The sequence below is a fragment of the Morone saxatilis genome, unplaced genomic scaffold (assembly GCF_004916995.1).
Source record: "Morone saxatilis isolate NCDOM2014 unplaced genomic scaffold, NCSU_SB_2.0 Contig21, whole genome shotgun sequence".
Classification (NCBI taxonomy): domain Eukaryota; kingdom Metazoa; phylum Chordata; class Actinopteri; family Moronidae; genus Morone; species Morone saxatilis.
In genome coordinates, this window is record NW_023339774.1 from 23,018,421 (window position 1) to 23,027,684 (window position 9,264).

Sequence of the window (9,264 nt, forward strand, 5' to 3'; positions counted from 1 at the left end):
GAGTGTTCGTAATTTAAAGGTGTCGCTAGCTTGTAGCCTGCTTTGCATTTTTCCAAGTCCAGCATGATCTGGAGCGAATGAGTCGCTGCGGTCCCGCAGAGCTCCACTAGGCTTCTGCAGCCTGGAAGGGGACATCCCGGGTAAACCGCCGTGGGAAGGCCCACCGAAACTGACCAGGAATATTGGAAACAAACACATTATTTGATTCCGATAACAGTGCTGTTACTACTTACTTGAATCGATTGATGAAAGTTAGTAAGCCTTGTACCCTGTAGGGTTGATTATAGTATTAAGCTTACTCGTAGTTATCGGTGATAGGTATGTACGCCTTAATAAGCAGTTTGTAGTAGGAGATATTAGTTGTCATGCTGTTTCTTGGCGCTGTTTTACTTTTCACCGACCCGGTTCCAGAGACCTTCAAACGCTGGGCTGCCCTCCCAGTCTCATCGATACCCAAAAGTGCCGCCACACCCACCAAGATCCGCACTGGCAGTTTGATACCAGGTCGCAAAGTGGGGGCAATGGATGGATGCCCATCCCTCTTAGTGTGCCTCCGCCCAGAGTCGCTACGCCGGTCTCATCGTGCCGACATAAGGGAGCAGCCCCAGCGCCTGCTGAGAATCAGTGTTTTTTGGTGAGTTTCCTTCGAGCCAACCTTCAACACCATCCTGCCCTGAGGCGGACCAATCTGACCCCCAGCAGATTTGGGAGGCGTTGGTAACCCACTTTCCTGGTGACAGGTGGAGTTACGGGGACTAACCTGGACGGAGAGACGGCAACAGGGTTATGTCAGAGTCGTTGAAGAGCGGGTGCGTCTGCACGGGTCAGGGGACAAGGCTGTTTTTTGGTGTGGTCCCCAGGCCAGCCCGACCCGGAGCAGGTCCGACACTTGGTGGGGCGCCCCGGGAGTCAAACTGTCTGCCAGGCTGGATTGAGTCTAACCTGTTGCTCCAAGACCAAGGGAGATAGTGGGTGGATTTTCAGAAGGACAGAAGCGCTCCAACCCATGGTCCATCAAGGGGGGTGCGATGTGGAAGGGCTGGTCAGTATGCTTATAAATAGTGTGCTGTGTGGGCTGGCAGGCTGGGATGGGACAGGCTGGACTTGGACAGCATACTCGTGGTAGAGTGGTGGGGACACGTCGTCCACAGGAAAGTGTGTGTGTCAGAGCTCCTGCTGTACTTCGTTTGCCTGAGAAAGGCGCGCCGGTTCCTTCAACAGGTTCTGTGCAGAAAAACTGCTGGCGAGATGTTTTGTACCGGAGTCTGTGGGCCATGCCGTCCTTTTCTATTGCCTGTAGTTTTGCTGGGGAGAAGCCAGCAAAAGAGAGACGCTGCTCTACTGTGTACAGGACTGGTTAAGGGGACAGCCTCGCCTCTCTCTCAGTGGGTGGGCACAGAGCTGGACTGCTCTGCGGTGAGACAAGTGGCAGAAAGAAGAACCCTGGACAATACTGGCGCGGTTCGAAAACCACTAGGCAGTGGAACATAGAACAAACGTCCCTCAACTAAACTAGGCCATGCGCATCACAAGATTATCCTAATCACAAAAAACAGGCAGGTAGGAAAAGGTCCAGTAGGTTCAGTGGAAAAAGTAACCCGCAAAAAAACAAGCTATCATCAACCAGTCCAAGCCAACCCTAAGAAAAGACAGAAAAGTGTAAACCTAAAATTAGTAATTGAGAAGGTTCCTTGTTCGAGTTCCCGCTGGCCCATCAGGACTGGTACAATAGCTGTCAAGGGAAAGACAGAGATCAGATAGAGCGAATGGACAATTCCTCCCTTCCTCTTCCTTGTTGCGACTGAGCCCTTTTGCACTGACTTCCACTGCACTACCTCATACTACATGCTGCTGACCTCACTCATTGGTCAACAGCCTAATTTTAATTGACATGATTACATTACAGTCCCGAAACACTTAATACGTGTACCTGGCAGCAGCATGTATAACCCGACATAATCTGTATTTTTCTCAGTTTGAATTTTCTCTCTCGCACATTATTTAATTCCTGCTGCAACAAGTTAATATCCAATTAATACAGTGTATGGCTACTGTTGCCCATAAAAGTTAATTTAATTTGTTAAATATCCTGAAATCCTGTATGAATGTATTGCTTAAACCCTCCGTAGTCTTGAATTATTATGATGCCAATAAAACTACCTGGGATGCCTTGAATTTCCCTTGGGATAATAAAGTATCCTATCTATCTATCTATCTATCTATCTATCTATCTATCTATCTATCTATCTATCTGAGTGGTTCCACCTCCTTCATCAACACACAATGGGACTGTAGATGGTATAATGTCAGCTGTGAGAAACTCATCATGACCACTCTATCACTCTATGATCACGCTGAGTTTTGCAGATTTACTGAGACTTCACGGACTCCAGGCCTGCATTACAGCGTGGGAAGACTGGAATCCTTTGTGTGTGATTGTGCTCCATGCCCTGCACATCATCCATGTTGCATCTCAGGCCCTCCAGAAAACAGATCTCAGAGTTTGAGCAAACTATTGTTCAAACTTTCAGTATTCTACAGGCCATCGGGAGCGCTTCTAATTTAGCTTGCCCATGATGCCCTAGCTCTGCCTATGGTAATAGTAGTAGTAGTAGTTAAATTATTAAGAAAAAGTAAACACAAGGGTAGTTAAACATTAAAATCTAATACAAATTTAAACCAACTCTACAACATAACAAGAACTAAATGTGGAGTCGTGAGCCGTGGTGTTTTGGTGATGTGAGTGTTTCAGCTGTGATGTTCTTACCTGCTGAACCAGAAGAAGAAAAACCTAGAGAGAAATGAGGCATCTTCCTCTGGACATTGGTTCTAACAAGGAAGAACCATGTTTTAATAAAAAAGTTTAATTAAAAATATATGATAATGAGAGAATCATCCTTTGATAATCAATCAATTGATCAATCAAAAGGTTTGAAAATGACTTCACCTTTACGTAGGTGTGTGTTACCTGTACGTAGGTGAGCGTGTGGGTTACCTGTATGTAGGTGTGCATGTGGGTTACCTGTACGATGGTGTGTGTGGGTTACCTGTACATAGGTGTGCGTGTGGGTTACCTGTACAAAGGTGCGCGTGTTACCTGTATGTAGGTGTGTGCGTGTGTTACCTGTACGTAAGTGTGCGTGTGTGTTATCTGTACGTAGGTGCGTGTGTGTTACCTGTACGTAGGTGTCTTTTTCAGAGAGTGGTCGGTGGTCAGAAAAGCAGCTGAGGATGAGCTCAATTAGTTGAAGACAAAAACAGATGAAGAATGCCACAAAACGAACAGCGTCTGACAAAAAACCCTAAAAAAGCAGAGGTCAGAGGTCAAAAGTTATAGGATAGAAATACTCAAGAAGTTTTTGTATTTAAATATCACATATCTGATATCACTACTAAAAGTGAAGAATTCAAACTTGAATGTTGAAAAATGAATTAAACATTTCCCTTGCTGTTAAAGCATTCAGATGAAAATATTAGTTGATATAACTAAAGGTCTGAGAAAATTTTACAAAAGAGAAGTCACAGTAGAAACTGTAATAAACCTTTCTCTTATAACCCAGTAGATACTACTATCAACTGTCCACCTGCTTTATTGGTATCTGTTTTACTGAACTCTGTAGATTAATACTCTTCTGTCTTTTCCAGGAAGCCTCGTATGTAATTATCAGTTACATATGAACTGCTTTCTAAGAAACGACACAAACACAACACAAACTCATACACAGTATTCACATGTTTAGAGGAAAGTACATTTAGACCCTGCCAGAGAAACTTTAACCTTCAGAGAGCTGTGAAATACTGCAGCTGAAAGAGAAGAACAGAGAGAAGAAAAGCTGTCGAAGAAGAGGAGAATCAAACTGAGAGGATGTACAGTGGTGAAAGAGCTGGGTAACATAAAAGAGAAAAAGAAAACAGACAGACTGAAACAAGAAGGCAGTAAGGAGATCATTAAACAGGAAATATCCTTCCATTTCCCAGCACTTATCCCAGGTCTGATGGGAGGGGAAAAGTAGAACAGGGGCCCTTCAGTTATCTCCTAAAGGCAGTTTTCTCTTTATCTCAGTCTGACATTAAAGGAAATCTGACCTGAGCTAATACAGTAGGTCAAACTGAATGTCCCTCTGACTCTATTTAAGAAAATATACATATTGTATTTTGAATAAATTTGACTTGACTTGTCTTTTTTTCTGTAACTGTGATGGATAATATTTGTTTTTATCCAGATTGGATAACTCTGTTACACGTAATCATTACTCCCTGAATATAATACTTCATCATTATTATTTCATTAGTGTTTCTCTTATCTTAGAATGAGATGTTTTTATCTACAGAGGGAGCCAGGAGTCTGACATATTGAACCAGCATGTTTCTACAGTAGCCCAGAATGGACAAACCAAACACTGACTGTACTGTAGTTTCTCAACTGGGTTGATACCTGATAAATGATCTGCTCAATGTCAACCTTCAGAGGAACGAGGGAGCAGAGAACCAGAAGAGTCCAGAAGAGGAAGAGGAGGACAGACGAACGACAGCCCTTCATCCGCTCTACCTGGATTATAACAACAGCAAGAACCTGAGGAGAAGGAGGAAGAAGAATGTAATTTGACTGCACTTATATTGTTCCTTTCTTGTCTTCTGACCACTCAAAGCACTTTAACACTACAGTCACACACATTCATACAGGGGTTCAGTATCTTGCTCAAAGACACTTCAACATGCAGCTGGAAGAACTAAGGATTGAACTGCCAACCTTATGATTAGTGGACAACCTGGTCAACCTCCTGAGCTAACAAAGAAGAAGAATAGTGTACCAGGGTTAGGCTCCGAATCAGTGGGCCCATCAGGATCAACAGGTGGTTCTGGGTCTCTTCATTTTTCTTCACCAGGAAGTAAAAAATCTCCAGTAGGCCGAACGAAGCCAGACTGAGACCCATAAGCTGCAACAGGGTCCAAAGAGACCAGGGTTAGAACAAAAACCACAGAGACCAGGGTTAAACCAGAGAGTCCTCGAGTCCTGGTACCTGGTTCAGCATTAGCACTGGGTCTTACCGTCTTGCTGCAGCAGAGTTTGGACAGTGGGATGAAGCCTCGGTGTGGGCGGAACTGCAGGTACAGCAGGTAAAGAGGAGAACAGGTCCACAGGTAAACGCAGGGGGACCAAACCAGTACAGTGTGCTGGAAACACTGGGTCAGGTCTGGTTGCGAGGTGTACCAGGTCAGATTCCAGTCCTGAAACCAGAAAACACCATCAGTGTTCACATCTCACAGGTGAGTGACGTGTCAATAGGTTGAAATAGTTTAAAGCTCCATTGTGTCACAATATTGGAATATAATATCCATAGTTATGTTTTCATTAGTCTATAACCACCTGAAAATAAGAATTAATGTGTTTCTGTTGCCTTAGAATGAGACGCATGTTTCTACAATAACCTAGAATGGACTAACCAAACACTGACTGATAGAGACTGTACTGTATTTCAGTTAAGTTTAATATAAACATAAACTTAACATCTGACTGATTTAAAAAGGTTAAAAAGTATCTTTAAATTAATCAGATTATTGGTCAGATATTTAATGAGAGACTCACCCAGAGAGGATCCAGACCACTAAGAGTGCACAGATCTTCCATTTAAACAACTCTTCTGCTTCTTGTCTGTAAGTAGTGTTCTTTGGGTTAGGGAATTAGGGTTAGAGTTACCCTTCTGCTGTAAGATTCTGCTGCTCAATGTGTTACACAGATACTCTCTCTCTCTGTCTCTCTTCTCTCTTCTCTCCTGTCTCTGTCTGTCTCTCTCCTCTCTGTCTCTGATCTGTCTCTCCTCTCTCCTGTTTCTGCCTGAATTGAATTGAATTGAATCCATTTGAATTATTTTTATTTTCAATGTAAAATACAAACATCAACCAAAATCAGAACATTTCATACAAAGGAAATGAACATTGAATTGTGGGTAAAGATTTAGTCGGCATCTGCTTCAGGGACTTGTGGCTAATCGACAGGAGCTTTCAGTTGCCTTTGTAACAGGAAGAGGAGGAAGCAGCTCCGTCTTTGAACTAGAGAACAGAGACAAACAGCAGCTCACCTGGACAGGTAGTAATTCAGGTTTAGGTTCTGCCCTGATGATCAGTTATTTTAATCATTAACTAATGACATCACTGACTGAAACATTTGATTGACACCTACTGGAGGTCTGTAGCTGATGCCCACCGATGATGTCTCCACCCTCTTGGTGAAAGACGCATTCTTATTGGTTCTCTCAAGACTCTGGAGGACACAAAAACATTTCCTTCATTCCTTCATTCCCTCCTTTATTCCGTCCTTCCTTCACTCTTTTCTCACCTGACTTCCTTATAAGGTATTTCCTCTGTCTGTCTGTCAATCAAACCATCAGGTTCCACCAGCTGCTTCCTGTATGCACACGCACACACACAGTCTGAGTAATATTTGTTTGTGGTGATTCTTTCCACTTTCGCCTTTCCACTTTAATTAAAGCCTGCAAGCAGCATTGGGGGGACCCTCGCACTCCACGCGGACTCGGGGCGTGGTGCGGCCGCGTCAACGTGCCGTCGTAACACATGCGGACCCACCAACATGAAAAATCTCACGTAAATCAAGCTCAAAAGTTGCCACAACAGCACTTACGTCGCTGTTGCCAGTAGGTGGCGCTTATCACTATGTATGAATACTGTCATGTAGACATGGTTCTGGTGGGATCTTATCAGACAAGTGAAGTTTGGAGCTGATTGGACAATGTACAACTTAAGTTATAGCAAATTCGTGTTTTGTGGTGGTACATCCAAAGATTCCCGCCACGCACAGACAGCCCCTCACCAATTCCATCCACATAATCATCAACAATGTGTTTTGCATTTTATAAGTACAATTCTCAGCTGGATCTGATCATCCTGGCTAGTCAGTAGAACATGAAAGTATAAAACATGATACTTGCTGTTCCCACTAGGTGGTGCTCTCAGTATTACTGAATATTAATCACATAGACGTGTTCCGAGGGCGGGCTCTTATCAAACATGTAAGTTTGGTTGGCAGTCGGATCAATGTATGCACAAGTTATTGACAAAATCCCCTCCTTGTTTATGGCGAGGGATCGAAATTGGACGTCATGGGACGCCACCGCCACCGTCACCACGTGTTTCAATGGAATAGAAGTGAATAGCACCAACTTTTAATCATGAATGTGTTAGATGGCTGTGTCCCAAATCTGAAGTCATCCCCCCGATAAAACTTCCCTGGGAGGTGTGTCGTTCAAAATACAAAACCGGAATTCAAAATGGCCAACCTTTGACGGCCACGCCATGGACCACGCCCTTCAACGTACAGTCAACAAATATGCACGGCGTTCATTCAGCAACATTTTTTTGACTGTACTGACCAATTTTGAAGTCGAACTGATAAAAGAGCTGTAGGAGGAGTCCTTGTTCCAAATACAAGCGGGAAAACTTCATGAAAAACTGGAGCCATGGAAAGTCAAAATGGCCAACTTTTGCAGCACGCCACAGACAACGGCCCTTCCAACGTGACAGTCGCAATAGCACAGCGTTCATCCACCTCCAGCAACATTTTGTGTTGGATTTTGACCTGTACTGCGTACCCAATTTGAAGCAGATCCGATAAATTCCCTAGGAGGAAGTTCCTTCAAAACTACAAGGCCAACAAAGTGAAAATGAACACACAAAATGGCCGCCGTGAGTGAAACTTCAAACTGGCCAACAGTTCCCTGTTGGGTTTGAGAATAATTGGGGGTTCCAAAAAAAAGGGGAAAGGGGGCTTTTCTGCCTGCTCCTTTTAGTCCACGGAGTACCCACACAGGTCATGTACGCGCCGAGGATTTCATACATGTCAACCTGACGTGTCTTGAAGGGCTGATTTGGGGGGGCGGGGCTCCGCCATTTTGTGGCGCCCGTGCACGGGGACAATTGTATAGCCGATATTTTCGGCTACCGATTTGAATTTTGTGCAAATTTTCCATGACTTTTAAGTATGTTGGGGCCACCCAAATATGCAGCGTCGCAGTGATTCCCAAATAATATATTAAAGCTGCAAGCAGCATTGGGCGGGACCTCGCACTCCACCCCTGACTCCCGGGGCCCGGTGGCGCGGACCTCCATCACGTGCCGTCGTACAAACGTGCGGAGCACAACATAAAATTTTCACGGTCCAACCCAACTCCCAAGCCCTCATCGATAGAAGCTGAAGGGAGACCGCTCTACATACGTTGTCCACGGTGTTTCAGACAACTGCAAAGCACTTTGAGCTTTCAATAGAGAGAATCTTCAGTGCACAAGGTGGAATTCAGCACCACGCCACGGACCACACAGTTTGACGGCATAGTAAACTTAACTTACGATCACCAATGTGTCCTAGATTACAAAGTGATGGAATATGAAGTCAATATTGATCAAATCTGTAGGAGTCAGTTAAAATAGAAAGCCCTGAAATTGCCGGAAATGGCATCACAGTGCCGACTTTGACGCACGCCCACGGTCACGCCCTTCAAATACAGTCACAAAATGCACGGCGTTTTAATTCAGCACTATTTATGTGACTGTGCTGACCAATCTTTGTAAGCAGAACCGACAAATTCCCTTGGACGGTAATTTGTTACACAAACAACGGAAAAAAACGACCACGGAAAGTCAAATGGCTGACTTTGACGGCATGCCACGGACACCCTTCAACCGTACAGTCACAAAATGAATGGTAAATTCATTCAGCCCACATTTTTTGACTGTGCGACCAATTTAAAGTCAGTGTGAATAAAATCTGTAGGAGGAGTTATTTAAAATAGAAGCCCTGAAATGCCAAAAATGACATCACAGTTTGAACATTCGGATTCAAAATGGCCAAATTTGAAGGCAAGCCACCAGACCACGCCCTTCAACGATACAGTCGCAAATAGCACGCGTTCATTCAGGCCACCATTTTTAACTGTACTGACCCCAATTTTTGAAAGCAGATCCGAGAAATTTCCCTAAGGAGGAGTTCAGAACCAAATAGTGAAAATGACCACAAAATGGCAGAAAAAGTGAAAATTCAAATGAAAATAGCCGAATTCCTGTGGGTTTTTGGGGCATGGGTGCCACAGGGCTTTTTTGTACGGTCTTGGCACGTTACACATGCCTACCGAGTTTCATACAGTATATCGTGACATGTGGCACCCGGGCTGCCCTTTTTAAAAAGTCCTGTAGGGGGCGCTATTAGAACACGAGCAAACCACCGATTCTTTGTATGTGAGCTATAGGCACAAA

General features: G+C 44.2%; 2 long non-coding RNA genes across 2 annotated transcripts; both read right to left on the reverse strand.

Moving 5' to 3' along the window:
- Window positions 1–4,440: 4,440 nt before the first annotated feature.
- LOC118332189 lies at window positions 4,441–5,755 on the reverse strand. The gene is made up of 3 exons (XR_004796923.1): window positions 5,050–5,755; window positions 4,812–4,937; window positions 4,441–4,573 (listed from the first exon to the last, which is right to left on the reverse strand). It is a non-coding gene; the product is annotated as an uncharacterized LOC118332189 (long non-coding RNA).
- Window positions 5,756–5,876: 121 nt separating this feature from the next.
- LOC118332188 lies at window positions 5,877–6,413 on the reverse strand. Its single transcript, XR_004796922.1, has 3 exons — window positions 6,338–6,413; window positions 6,182–6,262; window positions 5,877–6,051 (listed from the first exon to the last, which is right to left on the reverse strand). It is a non-coding gene; the product is annotated as an uncharacterized LOC118332188 (long non-coding RNA).
- Between the last annotated feature and the right edge of the window lie 2,851 nt (window positions 6,414–9,264).